Source organism: Symphalangus syndactylus, chromosome Y (genome assembly GCF_028878055.3).
Source record: "Symphalangus syndactylus isolate Jambi chromosome Y, NHGRI_mSymSyn1-v2.1_pri, whole genome shotgun sequence".
Taxonomy (NCBI): Eukaryota; Metazoa; Chordata; class Mammalia; order Primates; family Hylobatidae; genus Symphalangus; species Symphalangus syndactylus.
Window position 1 is genome coordinate 23549600 of NC_072448.2, and position 26064 is coordinate 23575663.

Below are 26064 nucleotides of genomic sequence, written 5' to 3' on the forward strand. Positions count from 1 at the left end.
AGGGAAGACAAGGATGTTCTTACACACCACTCCTATTCAACATATACTGAAAGTTCTAACTAGCTTAATTAGGTGAAAGAAAGAAATAAAAGCGTTCAAATAAGGGTAAAGAAAGTCAAACCATCTCTCTTTGCGGATGATGTGTCTACACTTAGAAAACCCTATAGTCTCGGGTAGAAAACTCCTAGCCAAATTTTACCAGATGTATGGATAATACTTGGTGCTATTCCTGCTGAAACTATTTCAAAAAATTGAAAAACAAAAGGGACTTCTTTCTTTTCATGTGTGTCTCTGCCCATTTTTGGTATAAGGATGATGCTGGCCTCTCCTGAGTCCTCCTAAGAATGAGGCCAGCATCACCCTTATACTCCACACGGACAGAGACACACATGAAAAAAAGTATCATTTTGATAAAAATAGATGAAAAAATAATCAACAAAAGACTAGCAAACTGAATCCAGTAGCACATGAGAAAGCTAGTCTGCCATGATCAAGAAAGACTGATGTTTGTAGTGCAAGGATGGTTCAAAACTTGCAATTTAGTAAGTGTGATTAGCCACATAAACCAAACTTTTTAAAAAAACTTATTTTGGTAGATTCAGAAAAGGCTTTTAGAGAAATTTGGCATCTCTTTCTGTTAAAACCTCCATAAACTACGCATTGAAAAAGAATACCTCACAATAATAAGAGCCATCTATGACAAACTGACAGCCAGCATTACACGAAATGATTTAAAAAAAAAAACAAACTGGAAGAATTCCCCTTGTGAAGTAGGGAAGAAATGATGTTACTACACACCACTCCTATTCAACATATACTGAAAGTTCTAACCAGATTAATCAGGCAAAAGAAAGAAATAAAAGCATTCAAATAAGGGTAAAGAAAGTCAAACCATCTCTCTTTCTGGATGATGTGTCTACGCTTAGAAAACTCTATAGTCTCTGGTAGAAAGCTCCTAGACTTGAAGAACAATTTTAGCAAAGTTTCAGGAGAGAAAATTAATGTACAAAATTAGTATCATTTTTAAAAATCAACAATGTTTAAGCTGAAAGCCAAATCAAAAATACAATCTCATGCACAGTAATTACAGAAAGAATAAACCACCTAGGGATAAAACTAAATCAGGTAGATAAATGTTCTCTGTAACAAGATATACAAAACAAAATTCACAGGTAACATAAACAAATGAAAATTTTGCTATGGTCACAAATAGGATGAATCAATATCATTAAGATGGCCAAACTGCCCAAAGCAATTACAGATTGAATGCTATTTGTATTAAACTACAAATGACATTCTTTATAGAAGTTGGGAAAAGAAACTATTCTAAAATTTACATGCAACCGAAAAAGAGCCCAAACAGAAAAAAAGTTCTGTGCAAAAACAAAGCAAAAGCAAGAGGCATCACACTACCTGGCTACAAAATATACTACACTACAGTGTACATACAAAATATACTGCAAGGTTATAGTAACAGCATAACACTGGTATGAAAACAGACATATAGACCAACAGGAGAGGTTAGATAATACAAACAAAGCTGCACATATATAACCATCAGATCTTAAACAAAGTTGTCAAAGATATGCAAAGGGAAAAGAACTCCTTCATCAATAAGTGATGAGATAACTCTCTAACTATATGGAGAAGATTAAAACTTCACTCTTTTCTCACTCCATATACAAAAAATAACTCAAGAAGGATTAAGATTAGAAAGGAGAACCTAAAACTGTAGAAACTCTGGAAGATCACCTAGACAATACCATTCTGTCATAGAAATAGGCAAAGATTTCATGATGAGGAAACTAAAAGCAATAGCAATGCAACCAAAAATTGACCCATAAGATGTTATTAAAATAAAGAACTTCTGCTTAATAAAAGTAACTATCAACAGCACAAAAAGCCTATAGAATAAAAGAAAATATTTGCAAACTATGCACCTCACAAAAGTCTAATATCCAACATATGTAAGGAACTTATGCAAATTAAAAAGCCAAAGACAAACAACCCCATGGGAAACAGACATATTTCAAAATAGAATATGCATGTAGCCAAATACCATATAAAAAGAAGCTCAATCTTATTGATCATCAGAGAAACATAAATCAAAGCCACGATAAGATGATATCTCATACTAGTCAGAATGGCTATTAAAAAGTCAAACAATAACTGGTGCTAGTGAGGTTTTGGAGAAAAAGAAATGATTGTGTACTTTTGGTGGGAGTGTAAATTTGTTCAACCATTGTGAAAAACAATGTGGCAATTTCTTAAAGACCTAAAGATAGAACTACCGTTCAACCCAGTAAGCTCATTACTGGGCATATAAGCTAAGGAGTATAAATCAGTCTTTTATAAAGATGAATGCATGTATATGTTCATTGCAGCATTGTTTACAATAGCAAAGACATGGAATGACTGAAATACTCATCAAGGGTAGACTGTGTAAAGAAAATGTGGTACATATTTGTCATGGAATACTATGCAGACATAAAAAAAGAAATGAGATTATGTTCTTTGTATGAACATGAATGAAGCCAAAGGCCATTATCCTGAGCAAATTAATGGAGAAACAGAAAACAAAATACTGCATGTTTTCATTTTTAAGTGAGATCTAACCAATGAGAATGCATGGACATACAGAAAAAAAGAGACCCGGAGGCCTACATACAGAATCTGTATGCATGCACATACAGAAAAAAAGAGACCCCAAGATGGTGGAATACAAGAGGAGGGAGAGGATCAGGAAAAACTACTAATGGATAGTAGCCTTAATACCTGGGTGATGAAATAATCTGTAGAACAAACCCCCAAAACATAAGAATACCTAAATAATAAATCTTCACATTTACTCCTGAATCTCAAAGTTTAAAAAATTGAGGAGGACACCAAAAAATAGGAAAATCTTCCATGTTCATGGACTGAAAAAAAAATTATCAAAATGTTCGTACTACCCAGAGAAATCAACAGATTAACTGCAATACCTACCAAAACACTAATGACATTCTCCATGGAAATAGAAACAGATTTGTAAAATTTATATGGAACTACCAAAAACCCACAATAGCCAAAGGTACCCTGAGCAAAAAGAACAAAATTGGAGGAATTAAATTACCTGACTTAAAATTATACTACATAGCTATAGTAATCAAACAGCATGGTACTGATTTGAAAAGAGATGCATAGACCACTGGAACAGAATTTTAAAACTAGAAGCAAATCTATACAGCATATGCAAATCCATACATTGGAGGAATGACAGTCTATTCAATTAATGCTTCTGGGAAAACTGGATTTTCATATGCAGAAGAATGAAACCCTCTCTCACCATATACAATAATTAAATCAAAATAGATTAAAGAGTCTAAGACTTCAAACTATGAAGCTACTGCAAGAAACAAATTGGGGGAATCTCCAGAACACTTGCTGGTGTTAAAAAAATTACTGAGTAATGCCCAACAGGCATAGGCAACCAAAACAAAAATGGACAAGTAGCAGTACATCAAGTTAAAAAGCTTCTGTGCAGCAAATAAAACAGTGTAGTGAAGAGACAACCCACAGAAAGAAAGAAAATATTTGCAAGCTACCTATGTGACAAGGGATTAACAACCAGAACATGTAAGGAACCCAAATAAATCTGTAGAAAATATCTAATAATTCTATTTAAAAATTGGCCAAATATTTAAATAAACATTCATCAAAGGAAGATGCACAAATGACAAACAGGCATATGTAAATGTGCTCAACATCACTGATCTTCAGCCAAATGGAAATCAAAAGTATAATGAGATATTATCTTGCTGCAGTTAAAATTGCTTATATCCAAAAGATAGGCAATAACAAATATCAGAGAGTATGTGGAGAAAAGGAAACATGCCAACGCTGTTGAAATTTATGTACATTCAGACAATCACTATGGATAACAATCTGGAGATTCCTAAAAAAAAAACTCAATATTGAGCTGCCACACTATCCAGCAATCACACTGCCAGGCATATACTCCAAAGAATGTCAATCAGAATATTGAACAGATGTCTGTACTCTCATTTGTTGCAGTACTATTCACAATAGTCAACATTTGGAAGCAATCTAAAGGTCTATCAAGAGAGGAATGGATGAAGAAAATATGATACATATACACAATGGATTCCTATTCAGCCATAAAAAGAATGAGATCCTGTCATTTACAATAACATGAATGAAACTGCCAGTCAAGTGAAATACGTCAGGCAAAGAAAGGCAAATTTTGTATGCCCTCACTTATTTGTGAGAGCTAAAAATGAAAACAACTGAACTCATGGAAATAAGTTACCATAGACTAGGGAAGGCAGTGGAGGAATTGGGGAAGTAGGGATGGTTGATGGGTATAATTAAAAAGTAGCTACAAAGAATGAATAAGACCTAGTGTTTGATAGCACAGTAGGGTAACTATATTCAATAATAACTTAGTCTGTACATGTAAAAATAACTAAAAACTATAACTGGATGCTTTTTAACACAAAGTCTTAATTTTTGAAAGGATGCATATCACATTTGCCATGATGTGATTATTAGGCACTGCATGTCTGTATCAAAATATGTCATGTACCCGGTAAGTGTATATTCCTACTATGTACTTACAAAAATTAAAAGTGTAAAGAAGACTTTATAATAATGGTCATTATTAAAGATAAAATTGTCCAAAATTTTGGTTATTTTTGTGGATTATAATTAAATAAGAACCACAATTATAACTGATAACATAGTCCAAGACATCAGAATTAGAAGAATCTCAAATAATTTTTGAACACACTATCTGTATGAATTAATAATTAATATTATTAATAATATATTCAAAGAAACAGCACTTTTTAAAAGGTCAAGTAAGAGGCAGTCAAGATGGCTGACTAGAAGCAGCTATTGTGCACCTTGAACTGAAACATTCAGGTACACACATTGGGACTAATCAAGGAAACAACTTGATTCATGGAGAACAAAGAAAAGCAATACAGGATGATGACACACTTGGGAGCAACAGGGGGCCAAAGTTACCTCCCCAACCCAGAGTAGCAGTAAATAAACTCACACATCTTTCAAAGTTCTTTGCAACCTCAGGTCAGGGGACCCCTTGAGCCCACTTTACTGGATACTTCAGAGCTATATGGAGTCTTCATAGAGCAGCTGCTCATACACACATGGAGACCCAGGAGCCTTAGATACTCAGGTCCTCATGGCTTCCAAGCCAAAGTAGCTGCAACTCTGGCACAGTGGGAGGTTGGACACTGAAACATACCCCTAGGGAAGAGGCTGAATCCATGGGGCTGAGCAGTGACAGTCTGCAGACATTACTTCCACGGCACCTCAAAGGAAAATACACTCTGGCTTGGAATTCTAGACTGCCATCAGTAGCCGCATAAGATGGAGCTCCTATCAGGAGAGGCAGGCCACTGTCCTTACTCTTTGGGTCATTCCAGCCTTCAGGTTTTGGAGAATTCAAGCCAACTGATGGTGGAAGGGATTGCCCGGCACAGCAAGGCTGCTCTATGAAAACATGGCAAGACTGCTTTTTGAAGTAGGTAGCCAATCTTATTCCTCCTCACTGGATGGGACCTACCAAATGGGGCCTCCAGCCATGCCCACCAGTGTTCTCTAGCTGACAGAGATTAGAAACTTCCCTGGGATGGAGCTCCCAGAGGGAGGGGTAGGCCACCATCTTTACTTTTTGGGTGACTCAGCCATTCCAGCCTTCAGGCTTTGGAGAGTCAAGCCAACCAGAGGCAGAAGAGATCCCCCAGCACAGCAAAACTGCTCTACAAAAACTGCAAGACTTTTTTTTAATGTTGGCCCCCCATTCCTGTTCCTTCTTATTGGTGGGAATCTCCCAACTGGATCATTCAGTCACCCCCACTGGTATTCTGCAGTTGATAAAAATTCGAAGACTCTCTGGGACAGAGCTCCCAAAAGGAGGGGTGGGATGCCTCGCTGTTGTTGGGGTGACTTAGCCATATCAGCCATCAAGAATTAGAGAGTCTAAGCCAGCCAGGAGCAGAAGTGGTACACATTTTGTAGAGCAGCACAGCGTGGCTGCTCTACAAAAATATAGCCAGACTTCTTCTTTAAGTGGGTCTCAACTTCCATTTCTTCTCACTAGGCAGGCCCTCCTAATTCAGGCCTCCAGTCATCCCTGCCAGTGCTCTTCAGCTTACAGACATTTGAAACTTCCCTGGGACCCAGTTCTCAGAGAGATGGGCTGGCTGCCATCTTTGCGGTTTGGGCAACTTAGCCATTCCAGCTTTTGTGCTTTGGAGAGTCCAAGTTTATCTGTCGTGGAGGTGATTTCTCAGCACAGCACAGCTGTTCTGTGAAAATGTGGCCAAGCCAGTTTTTTAGGCAGGTCCCTGATTCCACATTGCATTCACATTTTCAAGTACATTTATAGCAATGCCCCACTTCTCTGGTGCCAGACTCTCTTTTCCCCTCTCCAATCCAGATTTTCTCTTCTCCCATAGCATGACCATGATGGGTGACTTGGGAAAGTCCTTAACTTTTAATTTAGTTTCCTTGGGGAAACTTGCTATTTACTCACACTCATACCTTTTTAATTATGCCTGGGAATCTCACTTCTCTACTAGGTAGACATATTTTAGTTAGTATTCCAGCTAGCCTATATGGGATATTCTAGCCATCATACTTATGGCTTCAGGACAGACTCTTTGTCTTCCCTTAATAGAAGCCAATATTAACCCAGAGTGCAAGTCAAGGTAAAATTGGTCAGTCTGCAACTCTTATACTGTTCCAGATTTACCTTAAGGATTCCACATTCTTCCATAACCAGAAGTAGTACCCCCTACTAGAAAAGAACTAGAAGCCATTATCAATCATTTTAAAGCACAGGACCTTCACAAACCTTGCAACAGCCCTTTCAACACTCCAATATTAGGGTTACAGAAACCTGTTAAGGAATGGAGGAGACTAGTTCAGGATCCCAATCTCATTAATGAAGCTGTAGTTCCAATCCATCTGGTCATTTCTAATTCTTATTCTTTGCTAACTCAAATACCCAAGGCAAATAAATAGTTCACTTCTGAACCTAAAGAATGCCTTTTTTGCATACCATTGCACTTTGACTCTCAATACCTACTTGCTTTCAAGGATATCTCCAACCACACTACCCAGTTGATTTAGGCAGTACCGCCTCAGGGATTCTGAGACAGCCCCCGCTTTTTCGGGCAAATATCATCAAATGACTTCTATGAGTTTTCTCATCCTCAGGTAGAAGTTTTACAATATGTAAATGATATTCTCCTCTGTTCCCAACTGAGGGAGTTTCTCAAAAAGGCTCTGAGGTACTTCTTAACTTACTAGCAGGTAGAGAATATAAGATTTCCAAATCTAAAGCAAAGCTTTGTAAAACTTCAGCAAAGCACATACATTTAGCCTTGTCAGAAGGGGGCAGAACATTAGGAGATGAGAAAAATAAGCCTATTTCCTCCTTTCCCCTTCTCAAAACCCTCAAACAGCTAAGAGAATTTTGGCACATTACAGGTTTTGTAGATTGTGGATTCCTGGGTACAGTGAAATAGTTCCTCATTTATATCACCTTATAAATAAAAAGCTGCCGGGCGCGGTGGCTCACGCTTGTAATCCCAGCACTTTGGGAGGCCAAGGCGGGTGGATCACCAGGTCAGGAGATCGAGACCACGGTGAAACCCCGTCTCTACTAAAAATACAAAAAATTAGCCGGGCGTGGTGGCGGGCACCTGTAGTCCCAGCTACTCGGAGAGGCTGAGGCAGGAGAATGGCGTGAACCCGGGAGGCGGAGCTTGCAGTGAGCCGAGATCGCACCACTGCACTCCAGCCTGGGCGACAGAGCGAAACTCCGTCTCAAAAAATAAATAAATAAATAAATAAATAAATAAATAAATAAATAAATAGCTAAAAGTCATTTATTCACATGGGAACCTGAGGCTCGGAAGGTCTTTAATCAGCTAAAGCAAGCCTTACTTAAAAGACCCGCCCCTAGTCTTCCCATAGGAAAGGCATTAAATCTTTATGTCTCAGAAAGGAAGGGGAAAGCCCTGGAGGTTTTAACTCAGGTGCAAGATTCAGCCCAACAGTCAGTCAATTACCTAAGCAAGAGCTTTATTTGCTGGCTGCAGGATGGCCAGCTTGCCTCCAAGCAGTTGTAGTGGTGGTTTTACTGGTGCCAGAAGCCACTAAGTTAACAATGGGGAATAACTTGACTATTTACGTCCCCCATAATATAGCAGGACTGTTATCCTCTAAAGGAAGTCTTTGGCTAACAGATAATCACCTCCACAAATATCAAGCATTGCTGATGGAGGAATGTACGGTTTACTAAAATACCTGTCCTTGCCTGAACCCAGCCACTTTCCTCTAAGAGGAAACTGAAACACGGTTTGTAACAAATTGTGGTGCAAACCTATGCAGCCAGAGAGGACCTCAAGAAAACTTCCCTAGAAAATGCAGACTGGATTCTCTTTACAAACGAACTCTTTAGTAGAACAAGAAACTCATAGGGTAGGGTATACAATAATCACCCTGGATGACATCATTAAAAGCACACCTCTCTCACCAGATACAAATGCTCACTTAGCTGAAATAATCATCCTCACAAGGGCTCTTGAACTAAGCAAAGGAAAGGCAATTAACATATATATTGATTCTACATATGCTTTCCTGGTTCTTCATAATCATGCTGTTAATTTGAAAAGAAAGATACTTCCTGACTGCTAATGGGTCTCCCATTAAATACCATCAGGAAATAGATTGTTGTCTTAATTTTCCTTCCATAGGAAGTGGCAGTCATACAGTGCTAAGGACACCAGAAGAGGATAGATGAAATAGTTGAAGGATATAGGTTAGCAGACCAAACAGCTAAGTCATTAAGAAGATAACCCCAAAGTTCAAGTGCATTTGAAGTCCTTCTAATTTGGGAGGTCTCTATAGGGAAAAAAAAGCCTCAGTATTCTCCAGCAGAGATAGATTGTGCTGCCTCTTGAGGATACACTTTTCAACTCTTAGGATGGTTACAATCAAAGAATGGCAAACTTTGTCACCCTCTAGTCAGTGGAAAGTTATAAAATCTTTCACCAATCTTTTCACTTAGAATAGGATGAAACCGGGGCCAGACACAGTGGCTCACACCTGTAATCCCAGCAATTTGGGAGGCCAAGGCAGGTGCATCATGAGGTCAGGAGATCAAGACCATACTAGCTAACACAGTGAAACCCTGTCTCTACTAAAAATACAAAAAATTAGCCAGGCATGGTGGCAAGAGCCTGTAGTGGCAGCTACTCAGGAGGCTGAGGCAGGAGAATGGCCTGAACCCGGGAGGTGGAGTTTACAGTGAGCTGACATTGTGCCACTGCACTCCAGCCTGGGGGACAGAGAGACACTCCATCTCAAAAAAAAAAAAAAAAGAAAAAAGATAAAACTAATCAACTAGCTGACAAATTTTTGGGTAACAATTTACCAAACACAAATGGATTGTTAATGCTTGTGGGATGTGCCATGGAAACAATACCCTCAAAGGGCAGCTTGTCCCCACCCAAGTCAAAAAATGAGAAGTTTCCCAGGGGAGGACTGGCAAATTAATTTTACCTATATGGCAAAGAGAAAAAAGATTTAGTACCTTCACCTTTAGTGAAGATTTGGATACCTTCACTAATTGAATAGAGGAATTTGCCTGTTGAATAGAAAAGGCCTCTAAGGTGATGAAAGCATGAGTCAATAAAATAATGCCTCACTTTGAACTCCCTAAATACCTCCAAAGTGACAACGGCCTTTTGTTTAAGATGCCTGTTACCCAGAAGGTCTCAAAAGCATGCAATGATGGACATGCAATACCATCTTCATTGTGCTTGGAGACCACAATCTTCAGGGAAGGTGGAGAAAACAAATGATATCATTAAAAAGCACCTCCAGAAGTTGTCTCAAGAAGCAGTCCCCTAGACTACTCTCCTCTTTACAGCCTTAGTGGGTGTGAGGAAGACCACTTTAAATTTGAGGTTGAGCCCTTTTGAAATGGTATATGGATGCCCTTTGCTTAGCAATGATTTTATATTAGATCAGGAAATTTCTGAATTGGTTAAACATATAACCTCCCTGGCCCACTTCCAGTAGGAAGTAAAACAGCGATTAAAAGTCTAACCCCAATAACTAGGATCACCTCCCTTTAATCCAGGAGACTTGGAACTGGTGAAGGCTCTTCCCTCTCTTTCCCCCTCTCAAGGTCGCAAGTGTTAGAGACCTTACACCATCCTTCTCTCCAACCCCTTGGCAGTGAAGATAGCAGGACTCCACTCGGATCGATCACACTCATGGCAAGACCTGAAATGCAGAGGGAGGAACAGCAGACAGCTCAGAGAAGCATCCCAGATATCAGTGTGAAGATGTTGTTGGTTCAAACTGAAAATTACAAAAGTTAATGAATGAGAACTATCTGTTCAGCTCTACACCACGCTTATCTTACTAATACTTTTAGTAAGATTTTAAATGGAACTTGATTATACCATACTTGTCGGAATTGTACTTTGCACTTTGCAGTATGACTACATGTTGTGGCACCTTCTGAGTAAAACATCTGGCAAAATGTCTCAATTGTCATAATTTTTTGCTTAGTTATTATTCCTATAGCAGGCATAATAGTCACAGATAAAAGATAAAAATGATGATTTTGTTACTATCGAGTTTACTAACATTCACTGTTAAATGTAGCAATGCCTCACATCATTTTTTCCTTACAATATTAGCCATTGCCCAGATGGATTGCTGGGTTTTCCCTAAATGATTTGCTCAGTTTAATAACACCAAAGGACACTTTGATGACCCAGAACTCACTAATTTAGTGTTCCCTTTGCTGGCTTTACCTTTAACCATTAAGGATTTAATAGGTGTAAATGGAACATGGTATGGGACCATTTTTAACCTCACCCAGAGGGACACACTGCCTGATGGTAAAACTCACACCCTTAAACTACGTAAAGTTAATAGAATGCTACCAAATGCTTTAATCTGCTTTAACAGCAGAAGAAAAGGACTATACTTGGGAAAGCTTAAATATTGTAACACTATGCTCATAATTGGTAAAGGCACAGAAATCTGAAGACTAAACAGGAACAAGATTAACACAAAACATTGCAAAAGACTATGGAAAAAAATTAACAGTCTAGGCAGACCTCCTGGGTGGAATTCCCAATGGGAATAGCTATCCTGGGCAAAAATATTGCCCCTTGACAATGACACTATCAGGTAATAAATAATGCATGGTACTTCCCAAACATCACCATACATGGAATTCCAGACCTTTGTATAATATTTAATAATGGCAGCTATCTGCAAATTTGTAGACAAGGAATTTCTGGACCAATAGCCCATGTAAGGAGAGTTGTCTAAGATACTTGCCAGGACCTATTGTGTCCCTAATTTTTGAAACTCTTTTTGTCAAAAAAGCTCTTCCCATCCAGCATGTAAAGTTCTAAATGGCACTGTGGATGACTACAATTAATATGAATATCATTATCCTAAAGATATTCCCATTAGATGTAGGGAAGCCAGCCTTATAAGGCCTAGACTAAATCTAGCTGGAACTCTCATAAACTACAACTATGAGAACCATCCCTTCAGGAGACCGGGCCTTACTTTCTCCGTGGTTCCTTGGTACACTAACATCCCACAGACACTGGAGAGAAACATGCACTATAGTAGCAGTGGTCCTAATCTGTTATTTTAAAACCCACTGACATGATAACGTCATCAAGTGACATCCCCAATTTGGGCTTTTTTGAAGAGTGTATTCTCTCATGCACATAAAAGTGGGAGATCACTTAAATGTATGTGATTATATGGAAATTTAACTAGAGTGGGAATAGGGAGTACATGCACGTGAAAACGTATATTACAAAAACCAAGAATAGGACGTGCAATAGTCAGAGGCCTATTTTGGCTTGGTGGTATTCCCCTTCTTGAAAGATTAATGTTTAATACTTCCATTATGATGCAACAAGAGTAGAAGTCACCTGTGGCAGTAATAGAAGCCGAACAACAGTTCGTAAATTCTCTAGCCTCAGTGGTAATGCAAAATAGACAAACTCTCAACGTCCTTATGGCTAAAGTAGGGGGCACCTGTACACTTTTAAATGATATGCTGCTTCTGGGTCAACAATTCCAGTCAGGTAGATGTGAATTTATGAGTGCTTAAAAACCAAATTAGAATCATTGAACAATTAAGAGAAAATGCAAACTCTGGTGCCAGTTGACTGCAGTCCCTTTTCTTTTCTTTCTTTCTTTTTTTTTTTTTTTAAGACAGAATCTCACTCTGTCACCCAGGCTGGAGTACAATGGCATGACCTTGGCTTACTGCAACCTCCACCTCTTGGGTTCAAGAAATTCTTGTGCTCAGACTTATGAGTAGCTGGGACTACAGTTGCATGCCACCATCCCTGTGTAATTTATATTTATATATATTATCAAATAATATCATATATAAATATAAAAATAAATGTATAATTATATATTATAAAATACACATTGATATGTACACATACATACACATATACATTTAGTAGAGATGGGGTTTCACCATGTTGGCCAGTGGAGAGGCTGGTCTCAAGCTCTTGACCTCAAGTGACTGGCCTACTTCATTCTTCCAAAGTGGTGGGATTGGAGGCATGAGCCACAACACCTGGCCCTATAATCCTACTTCTTTATAAATTGGTCTTGTTTGAACCTGGTTAGCTCCCCTACTAGGAGAGTTTCTCCTTTTATGTCTTGTGTTAATGTTTGGGGCTTGCATATTTAATGCTTTAACCCAAATTCTTTTTCTCTCAACTGAGGTTATCAAGCTCCAAATAGTAATCCATGCATTCTCCAAAACAGCCAGCATGCCATTGCACACATTCTCCAAGACAGCCCACAGACTAAGCACATTGCTTCCCCAATTGCAGTCCATAAAAAACCCAGAACTATCCACACATTGGGCCTTCCGTTCAGTCCCCTTTCTGCTAGCAGAGTGCTTTCTTATTTTGCTTCTTAGACTTTCATTCCAATATCACCCTGGTAACCATGTTCCTTGATATTTTTGAAGGTAAACAAAGAGCTCTGGGTATTATATCAAACAACAGAAAAAGTTACATCTTGGTGTTTTGGTGAAATTACAACAAAAGGGAACCTATGGGTAAAAAATGTAGCCAAAAAGGACAATAAATTTTATACCATGTTAGCACGGGATTTAATATTGTTTGTTGAGTTGTTATGGCCAATGTGATTTCATCGGCAATAATTTTTTTAGAGTGAAGAAAAGGTCATCAATTACATGTTTCTGGGATGTGAAACTCTACCACTCAAAACTGGCCCTTATAATTTTGCAAGCCAATGTCTTCTATAATGTGTCCTGGGCCTAGAGGGAGAGTGCTTGCAGGTTTACAACTTTAGTAAAAGTGTGCTAAAAATGGAAAACAGATTGGGCCTAGTGGGATTCTAATTGAAAGAGACTTTCAGGCTCTGTTAAATCATTTCTAGTCTTTGGAATGTCGTGATTCTGATTTTCTTAGAAGAAAAAGAAAAAGTACTTTGCAGAAGTAAAACAACAAATGACAAATAATAATTTTAATAGTAGAAACATAACGTACAATCAAAAGAGAATGTGTGTGCTAGTTAGAATGGAAATAAATGAACCTATTTTATTATAGAGTTAAATAAAAACACCATAAAGTAAATTACAACACAGTTATTTTATGAAGACTTGTAGACAGGAAATAAGTCAGGATTAGTCTGAAATTTAGGAAAACAATAAAGACTAAAAAACAGTTGTCAGAGCTGGAATCTAATAACAGTTTATTATAGTTCTCTTTTTAAACATAATTTTTATTTCTCCAGTGCCCTGTGTAAAATAAGTTTTAGCCTTATTAAATTTGGCCTGATTATTTGTATAAAGTAATGTATAAAGTGTAGCAAAAACAGTAATTGGTCATATAGGTTCTTTAAAAAGCTGGCTTTGCTGGAATTTTATCAAAAAATATGTGTTCTAGTCAAAGCCTGGTTAAAATAATTAGGTCCCCAATGTGTTTGGTTACAAAAAAAATCATGTTTCATTGAACTTTTACAAATAACTATATTGCCCTAATGTAACAAGATTTCTAAATTCTAAAGATATCAGGTAGAAAGAAAGGTAAATTCTGTAACTTAATCCAATTGTTATAAGCTATAAATTGCTAAAATAAAGAAGAAAAGTTTTTTACTCTGAAAAATGAAATGAATCATTTTAAACAAAAAGTTCATCAAATTTATCTTAGTCTTATTAGTTTAATTACATGTAATTAATTTTTGTACTGTGTGACATTTAGTCAGCAGTCTTCATAAATGCATTAGCTTTTTAGTTTAACTCCCAGAAGGGACTTTTTCTGTTCTAAAGATCTGATTTGTAAAGTTATCCGAAACCTGCATATAGGAGTATTTGTCAGAGTTCATTTTATGAATTTTCTTAAATAAGTACATTTTGGACTCTAGGTGATTATAAACCACTTTTTAGAACAATCAACATAAAACAATAATTTTTCTGTGGATCACAAAGGTTTTAGAATAGCTATGGTCAACTACAATTGACAAGAAAGGGGGTCCATTCTCAGATGGCTGAATAGGAACAGCTCCAGTCTGTAGCTCCCAGCGTGATTGATGCAGAAGTTGGGTGATTTCTGCATTTCCAACTGAGGTATCTGATTCATCTCACTGGGACTAGTGGGAAAGGAAGGTGAGCCGAAGCAGGGCAGGGCGTTGCCTCACCCAGGAAGCGCAAGGGGTCAGGGGATTTCCCTTTCCTAGACAAGAGAAGCCATGACAGACTGTACTGGGACACTGCCACCTAAACACTTTCAGGTGTAACTGAAAGTGATGAGGAGAATGGAAAAAAGCTGGAAAACACTCTTCAGGATATTATCCATGAGAACTTTCCCAGCCTAGCAAGGCAGGCCAACATTTAAATTCAGGAAATATAGAGAACACCACAAAGATACTCCTCGAGAGGAAAAACCCCAAAACACAAAATTGTCAGATTCACCAACATTGAAATGAAGGAAAAATACTAAAGGCAGCCAGAGAAAAAGGTTGGTTTATGCAGAAAGGGTAGCCGGTCAGAATAACAGAGGTTTTCTTGGCAGAAACCTACAAGCCAGAAGAGAGTGGGAGTCAATATTCAACATTCTTAAAGAAAAGAATTTTCAACCCAGAATTTCATATCCAGCCAAACTAAGCTTCATAAGTGAAGGAGAAATAAAATCCTTTTAAAGACAAGCTAATGCTGAGAGGTTTTGTCACCACCAAGCCTGCCATACAAGAGCTCCTGAAGGAAGCACTAAACACTGAAAGGAACAAGTGGGACCAGCCACTGCAAAACCGGCCATTGTAAAGACCATTGATGCTAGGAAGAAAATGCATCAACTAACAAGGAAAAAAACCAGCTAACATCATAATGACAGGATCGAATTCACACATAGCAATATTAACCTTAAATGTAAATGGGCTAAATACTCCAATTAAAAAACACAGACTGGCAAATTGGATAAAGAGTCTAGATCCATCAGTGTGCTGTATTCAGGAAACCCATCTCACGTGCAGAGACACACATAGGCTCAAAATAAAGGGATAGAGGAAGATCTTCCAAGCAAATGGAAAACAAAAAAAAGCAAGGGTTGCAATCCTAGTATCTGATAAAACAGGCTTTAAACCAACAAACATCAAAAGAGACACAGAAGGCCATTACATAATGGTAAAGGATCAATTCAACAAGAAGAGCTAACTATCCTAAATATATATGCACCCAACACAGGAGCACACAGATTCATATAGCAAGTCCTTAGAGACCTAAAAAGAGACTTAGACTTCCACACAATAATAATGGGAATCTTTAACACCTCACTGTCAATATTAGACAGATCAACAAGACAGAAGGTTAACAAGGATATCCAGGACTTGAACTCAGCTCAGCACCAAGCAGACCTAATTGACATCTACAGAACTTTTCACCCCAAATCAACAGAATATACATTCTTCTCAGCACCACATTGCACTCATTCCAAAATTGACCACATATTTACAAGTAAAGCACTCCTCAGCAAATGTAAAAGAACAGAAATCATAACAAACTGTCTCTGAGACCACAGTGCAATCAAATTAGAAATCAGGATTAAGAAACTCACTCAAAACCGCACAACTGCATGGAAACTGAACAACCTGCTCCTGAATAACTGCTGGGTAAATAATGAAATGAAGGCAGAAATAAAGATGTTCTTGGAAACCAACAAGAACAAAGACACAAAGTACCAGAATATCTGAGACACATTTAAAGTAGTTTGTAAGGGAAATTTATAGCATGAAATGCCCACAAGAGAAAGCAGGAAAGATCTAATATTGACACCCTAACATCACAATTAAAAGAACTAGAGAAACAAGAACAAACACATTCAGAAGCTAGCAGAAGGCAAGAAATAACTAAGATCATAGCAGAACTGAAGGAGATAGAGACACAAAAAAAACCTCCAAAAAATCCATGAATCCAGGAGCTGGTTTTTTGAAAAGATCAACAGAATTGATAGACTGCTAGCAAGAATAATAAAGAAGAAAAGAGAAGAATCAAATAGATACAATACAAAATGATAAAGGCTATATCACCACTGATCCTACAAAAATACAATTTACCATCAGAGTATATAATAAACACCTCTATGCAAATAAACTAGTGAATATAGAAGAAATGGATAAATTCCTGGACAAATACACCCTCCCAAGACTAAACCAGGAAGAAGTTGAATCTCTGAATAGACCCATAAAGACTCTGAAATTGAGGCAATAATTAATAGCCTACCAACCAAAAACAATTCTGGGACCAGACAGATTCACAGCCAAATTCTACTAGAGAGCTGGTACTATTCCTTCCAAAACTATTTCAATCAATAGAAAAAGAAGGAATCTTCCCTAACTCATTTTATGAGGCCAGCATCATCCTGATAGCAAAGACTGGCAGAGACACAACAAAGAGAGAATTTTAGATCAATATCCCTGATTAACATCCATGTGAAAATCCTCAATAAAATACTGGCAAACCAAATCCAGCAGCACATCCAAAAGCTTATCCACCAAGATCAAGTTGGCTTCATCCCTGGGATGCAAGGCTGGTTCAACATATGCAAATCAATAAACGCAATCCATCACATAAAAAGAACCAAAGACAAAAACCACGCAGAAAAGACATTCAACAAAATTCAACAGCCTTCATGCTAAAAACTGTCAATAAACTAGATTTTGATGGAATATATCTCAAAATAATAAGAGCTATTTATGAAAAACCCACAGCCAGTACCATATTCAATGGGCTAAAACTGGAAGCATTCCCTTTGAAAACTGGCACAAGATAGGGATGCCCTCTCTCGCCACTCCTATTCAACGTAGTGTTGGAAGTTCTGGCCAGGGCAATCAGGCAAGAGAAAGAAAGAAAGGGTATTCAGTTAGGAAAAGAGGAAGTCAAATTGTCCCTGTTTGCAGCTGACATGATTGTATATTTAGAAAACCCCATCATCTCAGCATAAAATCTCCTTAAGCTGATAAGCAACATCAGCAAAGTCTCAGGATACAAAATCAATGTGCAAAAGTCACAAGCATCCTTATGCACAAATAACAGACAAACAGAGAGCCAAATCATGAATGAACACCCATTCATAATTGCTACAAAGAGAATAAAATATGTAGGAATCCAACTTACAAGGCATGTGAAGGACTTCTTCAAGGAGAACCACAAACCACTGCTCAACAAAAATAAAGAAGGACACAAATAAATGGAAGAACATTCCATGCTCATGGATAGGAAGAATCAATATCATGGAAATGGCCCTATTGATTTTTAGATTTATAGATTCAATGCCATTCCTATCAAGCTAGCAATGACTTTGTTCACAGAATTGAAAAAAACTACTTTAAAATTCATATAGAACCAAAAAAAGAGCCTGCATTGCCAAGACAATCCTAAGCAAAAAGAACAAAGCTGGAGGCATCACGTTACCTGACTTCAAACTATACTAAATGTGTACAGTAACCAAAACAGCATGGTACTGGTACCGAAACAGAGATATAGACCAATGGAACAGAACAGAGGCCTCAGAAATAACACCACACATCTATAATGATCTGACCTTTGACAAACCTGACAAAAACAAAAATGGGGAAAGGATTCCCTATTTAATAAATGGTGCTGGGAAAACCGGCTAGCCATATGTAGAAAGCTGAAACGGAATCCCTTTCTTACATCTTATACAAAAATTAATTCAAGATGGATTGAAGACTTAAATGTTAGACCTAAAACCATGAAAACCCTAGAATAAAACCTAGACAATAGCATTCAGGACATAGGACTGAACAAGGACTTCATGACTAAAACACCAAAACAAATGGCAACAAAAGCCAAAATTAATAAATAGGATTTAATTAAACTAAAGAGTTTCTGCACAGTCAAAGAAAGTACAATCAGAGTGAACAGGCAACCTACAGAATGGGTGAAAATTTTTGCAATGTACCCATCTGACAAAGGGCTAATGTCCACAATCTACAAAGAAATTAAATAGATTTACAAGAAAAAATCAAACAATCCCATCAAAATTGAGCAAAGTATATGAATGGACACTTCTCAAAAGAAGATATTTATGCAGCCAACAGAGGCATGAAAAAATGCTCATCTTCACTGGTCATCAGATAAATGCAAATCAAAACCACAATGAGATACCATCTCATACCAGTTAGAATGGTGATCATTAAAAAGTCAGGGAACAACAGATGCTGGAGAGGATGTGGGGAAAAAGGAAGGTTTTCACACTGTTGGTGGGACTGTAAATTAGTTCAACCATTGTGGAACACAGTGTGGTGATTCCTTGAGGATCTAGAACCGGAAATACCATTTGACCCAACAATCCCATTACAGGGTATATACCCAAAGGATTATATATCATGCTACTATAAAGACACATGTACACGTATGTTTATTGAGGCACTAATTCACAATAGCAAAGACTTGGAACCAACCCAAATGTCCATCAATGATAGACTGGATTAAGAAAATGTGGCACATATACACCATGGAATACTATGCAGCCACCAAAAAGGATGAGTTCATGTCCTTTGCAGGGATATGGATGAAGCTGGAAACCATCATTCTGAGCAAACTATAACAAGGACAGAAAACCAAATACCACATGTTCTCACTCATAGATGGGAATTGAATAATGAGAACACTTGGACACAGGGCAGGGAACATCACACACTGGGCCTGTCTTGGGTTGTGGTAATGGGAAATAGATAGCATTAGGAGAAATACCTAATGTAAATGACAAACCCACATGGCACATGTATATATATGTAACAAACCTGCACATTGTGCACATGTACCCTAGAACTTAAAGTATAATAATAATTAAAAATAAATTGACAAGAAAGAATTGACTGTATGGCATACAAAAACTTATAATAATCATAATTATAATTGATAACATATAACAAGACAAAATAATTTTAGGAATCTTTTACAATTTTGGAACATATGCTAATGAGGTATTTGTGGAAATATAAGTCAAAGAAAGTTAAACATCTTTTTTATTGAAAAGGCTTTCCATATGATTTTAACATACCAAGTAAGCCTAACATGTCTCTTTTGGGCTTTTAGGAGCCCTAATATATAAGAAGCTAATTTAAGGTTCACAAATGTAAATGTATAATTTGAAATTTGATTTTGAAAAGTTTGTCAAATATCAAAGGTTTAAAACACTTGCTAAAAATTGTATCACAGGTAACTGTAAAATGATTGTCATTTAACCAAAATGATAAGTTAAAGATTTCAAAAAGCATAGGCATTTACACTTTGATAACTAAGAGGTTCAGTTTCTCAACAAAAGATTTAACAAAGTGTAGTGACTAAATCTGTCTCTTCCTATCTCTCCTCATTTTTTTTTCATTTAACTCAAAAGTTTTTAAAAAATATTTCCCAAAGAGAGGGTCTGACTGTGTGCAAAGTCTGGCATGCTGTGATACAATCAAGTGTCACTGCAGCCATGAGCTCCTGGGCTCAAGCAATCCTCCCATATGAGCCTCCTGAGTAGTTGTGAATACAGGCACACTCCCTACATCCAGTTATTTATTTTTATTTTTTGTAGAGATGGGGTCTCCCTGTATTGCCTAGGCTGGTTTTAAACTACTGGGTTCAAGGGTTCCTTCTGCTTTAGCTTCCAAACATGCTAGGATTATACACATGAGCCACCACACTAGGATCAAAAGTTTTTTCTAGGACAATTTTATTCTAAAGAGAAAAACAAATTTTATGTCCATATTAGTGCATTATTAATATATTAAAGGTAATTTCAATAAAACTTCAATAGGAAATTTAATCTCAGTTAGCTATTAACCACATAAAATTTTTATAAGCCTTTTAACCTCATAGTTTTTACTTTCCTACTTAATATTTACTTTGTTTGATCCAGAATGTTCTTTTTGTTTTGAAACATTTCTAATATCCTATGAACTACATTTTTAGGTTTCCAAGACGGTGCATTGAAAGCATTCTATTAGCATGCCTCTCCAACACGGAAAGACAAAATAGTGTATAGATATTCATGCTGAATTTTTTTTTTTCTAGAATTAACACAGGAATTTAACAGAAAAACTTAATAATACCACAGAACCTTGGGAAAAAAGTGGTGGGCCTACATCATGAGCCAAGAAAAAAACTTTGAGTCTCCAGAGGATAAGAGGGAGAGGGACTGTCACCATAACACACTCCCACTGGCGAGCTTGGCAATCCAGGCCATGAGAGAAGGCCTTAACACTACCTAGTCCTGAACCTTATTTAATGAGTGGTGGGGAGTATGTGAGGACTGGCATCAGGACATGCTTTGTGTGCACTCACAGACTACAGTCAGTACAGAGGGAAGCCACTCCTGATCCTAACTACCAGGGAGCCTAATGGAAGTTTGCCAGCTAACTCAGGTAGTGGTCACAAGTTGAGCCAAGCCCCCAACTAATAATGATAATATAATCTTGAGTAGGAATGAACTCCCTTTGCAGAACCAGGGGGTGAGTAAAAAGTGTGCTACAGCCACAGGTACAGATGCTGGGCACTACTGCTTCATGAGTGAAACAGGAAGGCATGACATAAAAGCTATGGTTTTAGTCTTAGTTGCAGTGACTTATAGTCTGGGGAAGTTTTGAGTTCTAAGGATAGATTATCTGGAGCTCAGCTAATTGTTGCTATGGAAACATTATAAGTCTAAGACTTGCCATGACAACTTCATTGCAGCTGACTTTGGCTTACTGCCACCTGCTACCCCCACTTCCTTGTGTGACTTCTTTTGTGCAGCAGAGGCATCTGTGATTCACACTGGAACATTTCCCTCACACTCAGTTGTACTGTCCTCTGATTCCCAGTGGAACCAGTACTTGTACCTGCACACAGGGAGCCAGAGTACAGACTTGCCCCCATACTCAGCTTTTCTCCTCCACCCGACCTGGTAGCTTAACACAACAGACAAGAATTTTTGGAAGCTTTATGGCTCCATCTATTGCTTGAGATACCAAAGTATACACACTAACATAACAAACAGAAATTCCACCATTATTACCATAGCTGGTGCTGTTTTGCAAGAGCCATCTCCTGGTCGGATGCCAACCATGTTCCATTATAACTGTAGGGACAGTAACACCAAACCCAGGAAGAAGAAATTTTTTGCAGTACTTCAGCTATCACCATTGCCTGCATCACACTGGCTACCCAGGAGATTTTCAGTCTTTACACAGGCTCACTATATAGCTGATAATTAAGAAAGTCAATACATTAAGGGTTTTTATAACCCAAGAAAATATGGCAGTCTACATTGCTGAGCTTCCACACTCATGAGAACTGGTTCTGGTGCTCACTGCTGGAAAATGAGAGGACAGGTCACATCACTAGGTCACTGTAGGCATTTCCCAGGAAAAGTCTGGATGTGACACAGCCATACTGGGTGGTTAGAACCAGAAGAGAACAGCATTCACAGTAGTCTGGCCCTCAGAAACTTGTAAGGCAGGGGTAGGAGGAGTCTACCATATCAAGGGAGCACCCCAGACTGCAGGAAGTGAGTCCCAGAACTTTCCACTTGTTAGAATTTTTGTTGTTGTTGTTGAGACAGAGTCTTGCTCTGTCGCCCAGGCTGGAGTGCAGTGGCGCGATCTCAGCTCACTGCAAGCTCCGCCTCTGCCTCCCGGGTTCACGCCATTCTGCCTCAGCCTCCCGTGTAGCTGGGATTACAGGCGACCGCCACCACGTCCTGCTAATTTTTTGTATTTTTAGTAGAGACGGGGTTTTACCCTGTTAGCCAGGACGGTCTCTATCTCACGACCTCGTGATCCGCCTGCCTCGGCCTCCCAAAGTGCTGCGATTACAGGCATGAGCCACTGCACCCGGCTATTAGAAATTTCTTGCAGCAAGGACACAAGTGCAGTGCGGTGATCAGTGAAGAAAGTCTATGGCTTTATCCCAACAGGCAGCTCTGATGCTTGTGAGGGGTCTTGGAGAAGGAGGCTTTTCGCCATCACCTGCCACTGCAGACAGAGCTGGAACTTCTTCCATAGGAGTTTGGCCTGGATTCACTTGTAGTCAGACTTTCTGAAACATTTTAGGGTGAATGCATTGCCATAAAAGGAGTGTTATAAACGTTCAGGCTTGCATGAAGGTGAGTCACAATCCCTCTCGACATGGAAAATTAACATGTCTGAAGATAAGAAGAAGTACCTGTCTGATTTGAAAAGCTGGAACACTGGGTTAGGAGTGTGACTAGGAGGTAGACTGCATTCTTGCTGACTCAACAGGGGAGTTGAGGTGCCTTACTTTCTTCTTTCTGAGAAGTCCCCGTTGTGTTTCACTGAGAGCTCCTCTGGCTACCTCTGTCAACTGGGACTTCTGCCCACCATTTGGTATTGCATTTACCCACCTGCTTTAGATGCAGCCGATTCTTACTCATGGACACTTTCTACTTTCCTGAAGCCTGAACTGTTTCACCCAGTAAATGAAACATTGGAGGGAGAAGGAAATAAGTTAAAAAATAAAACTATTATGGAGCTTCAAGAGACCTCTGTTATTTCAGCCACAGAGAAAACAGTAAACCTGCCCACAAACTGAGCACATCACTGCTATAACCAGCATCTGAGAAAGCTACCACAAAAAGATAATCTATAATCAAGAAACTCATATAGAGTCTTTACCACTGAAAGCACCCAGAACTGAATCTAGGTGATGGTAAGTTGAAAACATTGAAGGCACAGCCTCAATGGGAAAAAAGAAATTAAAAAAACATAGTTGAATAAAAAATAAATACAAAAATAATTATAGAAAAATGAGAAGAAAACAAAAAAATCATTCTGGGAATATGAATAAACAGAGTTCAATAACATCCATTAAAGGACACATTAGTTCTTTCACAGTGAATACACACCAAAAGGAAGTCTTTGAAATACCAGATAAATAATTCAAAAGTTCATTTATAAGTTACATAAGGTGCTACAAGGGAAAGATAAAAACTAGCAAAATAAATTTCAAAAGAATTCAGAGTATTAGTAAAAAAGTTTCCAAGTATAAATATTTTAGAGAAAAAACAATCAAAACTTATAGAAATCAAAGACACATTTAGGAAACTTTAAAATGCTTTGGAAATGTTTAACAAGTAGAAGAAAGAATTTCAAATCTTAAAGAAAAGGTTTTTAAATTAGCCCAATCAGATTAACTGAAGAATAAATAAATTTGTAAGAAATATAGAATTATGTAAAGTGGCAAATCTAAGACATATAGCTATTCCTGAAGAAAAAGAAGAAAAAAGTTGGAGCAACACACTTGAGAAAATAATTAAGAAAATCTTTTCTGGCTTTGCTAGAAATTTAAATGTAAAAATACAAGCCATTCCTAAAACGTCTGGGAGATGTATTGCAAAAAGGGCATCAACAAAGCATATATTGAATATGCTATTTAAATGTAACATGAAGAAAATAATTCTAACAGCAGTGAAATAAAAGCATTAGATAATACAAAAGGAAAGTTTTTCAGACTAAGCAAAATTTTCAGTAGAAACATTACAAGCAAGGAAAAATTGGAGTCCTATCTCAAGTCTTCTTAAGCAGAATAGCTGATCAGCCAAGGAGTTTTGTATCCACACAAACTAAATATAATAAATGAAGGAGAAACAGTCCTTCTCTGACCAGCAAAAGTTAAGAGGATATTGAAGGAGTTTGTTAATGTCAGGCAAGTCCTATTAGAAATGCTGAAATGAGTTCTAAATCCTAAAACAAAAGTTTGGTATGAAACAGAGTGGAAATACCTCAAAGCATAAAATTCAAAAGGCTTAAAAAATAAAATGGAATGAATAACACAAAGTCACTAGGTAAGAATCAATGCAATGAGTGGAACAGTACCTTGCATTAAGTATTGATGTTGAACATAAATTATAATAATGCCCAATTTAAAATATATGTATTTACAGATTGCATAAAAAAATTACCAACCAACTATCTGCTGTCTTCAGAAGACACACTTAACACATAAAAATTCTAATTCTTATAGACTCCAGGCAAAGGTGTGGCAAAAGATATGTATGCAAATGGAAACCAAAAATGTGTGGGAGAATCCATTCTAAGATAAAACAGACTTTCAAGAAACAGTGTAAAAAGAAAAAGAAGGTTACCATATAATGATAAAAGAATCAACCCAATAAGACAATATTACAGTTCTAAATAAATATGCTCTAAACTCTGGAACTCACAAATTTGTAATACAATTAGTAATAGACCAATGAAAATAGACAGACAGTAATACTATAATATGGGAAGACTTCAATTCTCCACTGACAGCACTAGACAGATCATTAAGAAGCCAGAAAACTAACACAAAAATCTCTGGACTTAAACTGCACTGTAAAACAAATGGATGTAACAGGTATGTACAAAATATTCACCCAAGTAGAAAAAAAGGATTCAACATGCACAGTTAGAAATTAAAATAGAGACAATACAGCCAACATTACAAAATACAAAATATTGTTAGAAGCAACTGTGAACACATCTTTGCACACAAACTCAAAAATCCAGAGGAAATAGATACAATTTTGGAAACATACAACCTTCCTAACTTAAAATCTGGAATAGAAATATACATTCTTCTCATTAGTATGCATAGCACTCTCTGAGATAGACCATATGATAGGCTAGTAAATGAGTCTCAATAAATTTTGAAAATTGAGATCAGATCAAGTTCTCACACCACATTGGAAAAAAAAAATCAATTCCAAAAAAGAAATACCTCTTAAAACTACACAAAAACCTGGAAATTAAACAGTGTACTCAAATATGATTTTGGGGTAAACAATAAAATCAAAATAAAAATTAAATATTTTTTTTCAAAATAAAGGATAACAGTGACACAAGCTACTAAAACCTGTGGATGCTGCAAAAGAAATGTTAAAAGGAAAGATTATAGCACTAAATGCCTACATCAAAAAGTCTGAAATATCACAAATTGACAACCTAATACCACACCTCATGAAAGCAAACAAAGAATAACAAACCAAATCCAGTACTAGTAGAAAAAAAGAAATGACAAAGATCATAGTGGAACCAAATAAAATAGAAAAGGAAAAACCAAAAGATAAATGAAACAAAAAAAAGTTTTTTTGAAAAAAAATGAACAGAATTAATAGGTTACTAGTTAGACTAAGAAAAAAAAGATTCAAACAAGTTTCATTAGCAGTGAAAACTGTGACAATACAACAAACACTGCAAAATACAAAATGTCTTTAGAGACTACTATGAACGTGTTTGCACACAAACTCAAAAATCTAGAGAAAATTGATAAATTTCTGGAAATATTCAAAATTCTTACCTTAAATTAGGAATAGAAATTCTGGACAAACCAATAATAAGCAGTGAGTTAGAATCAGTAATAAAAAGGAAAACCCAACAACAACAATAAATGCACATGTCAAAATGGATTCACAGCTAAGTTCTATTAAGATCAGGCTT

General features: G+C 37.3%; 1 long non-coding RNA gene across 2 annotated transcripts in view; it reads right to left on the bottom strand.

The window, feature by feature from the left end:
- Positions 1-25726, bottom strand: part of LOC134736084 (uncharacterized) — a 107400-nt gene extending 81674 nt beyond the window's left edge. Inside the window, exon 1 of one of the 2 annotated variants that reach the window (XR_010119783.1) lies at positions 25702-25726. This is a non-coding gene — a long non-coding RNA (uncharacterized lncRNA). Of the gene's footprint in view, positions 1-20435; positions 20451-25701 lie in introns of those variants that run through there. The other variant, XR_010119784.1, reaches the window with a different exon arrangement.
- Positions 25727-26064: the final 338 nt, after the last annotated feature.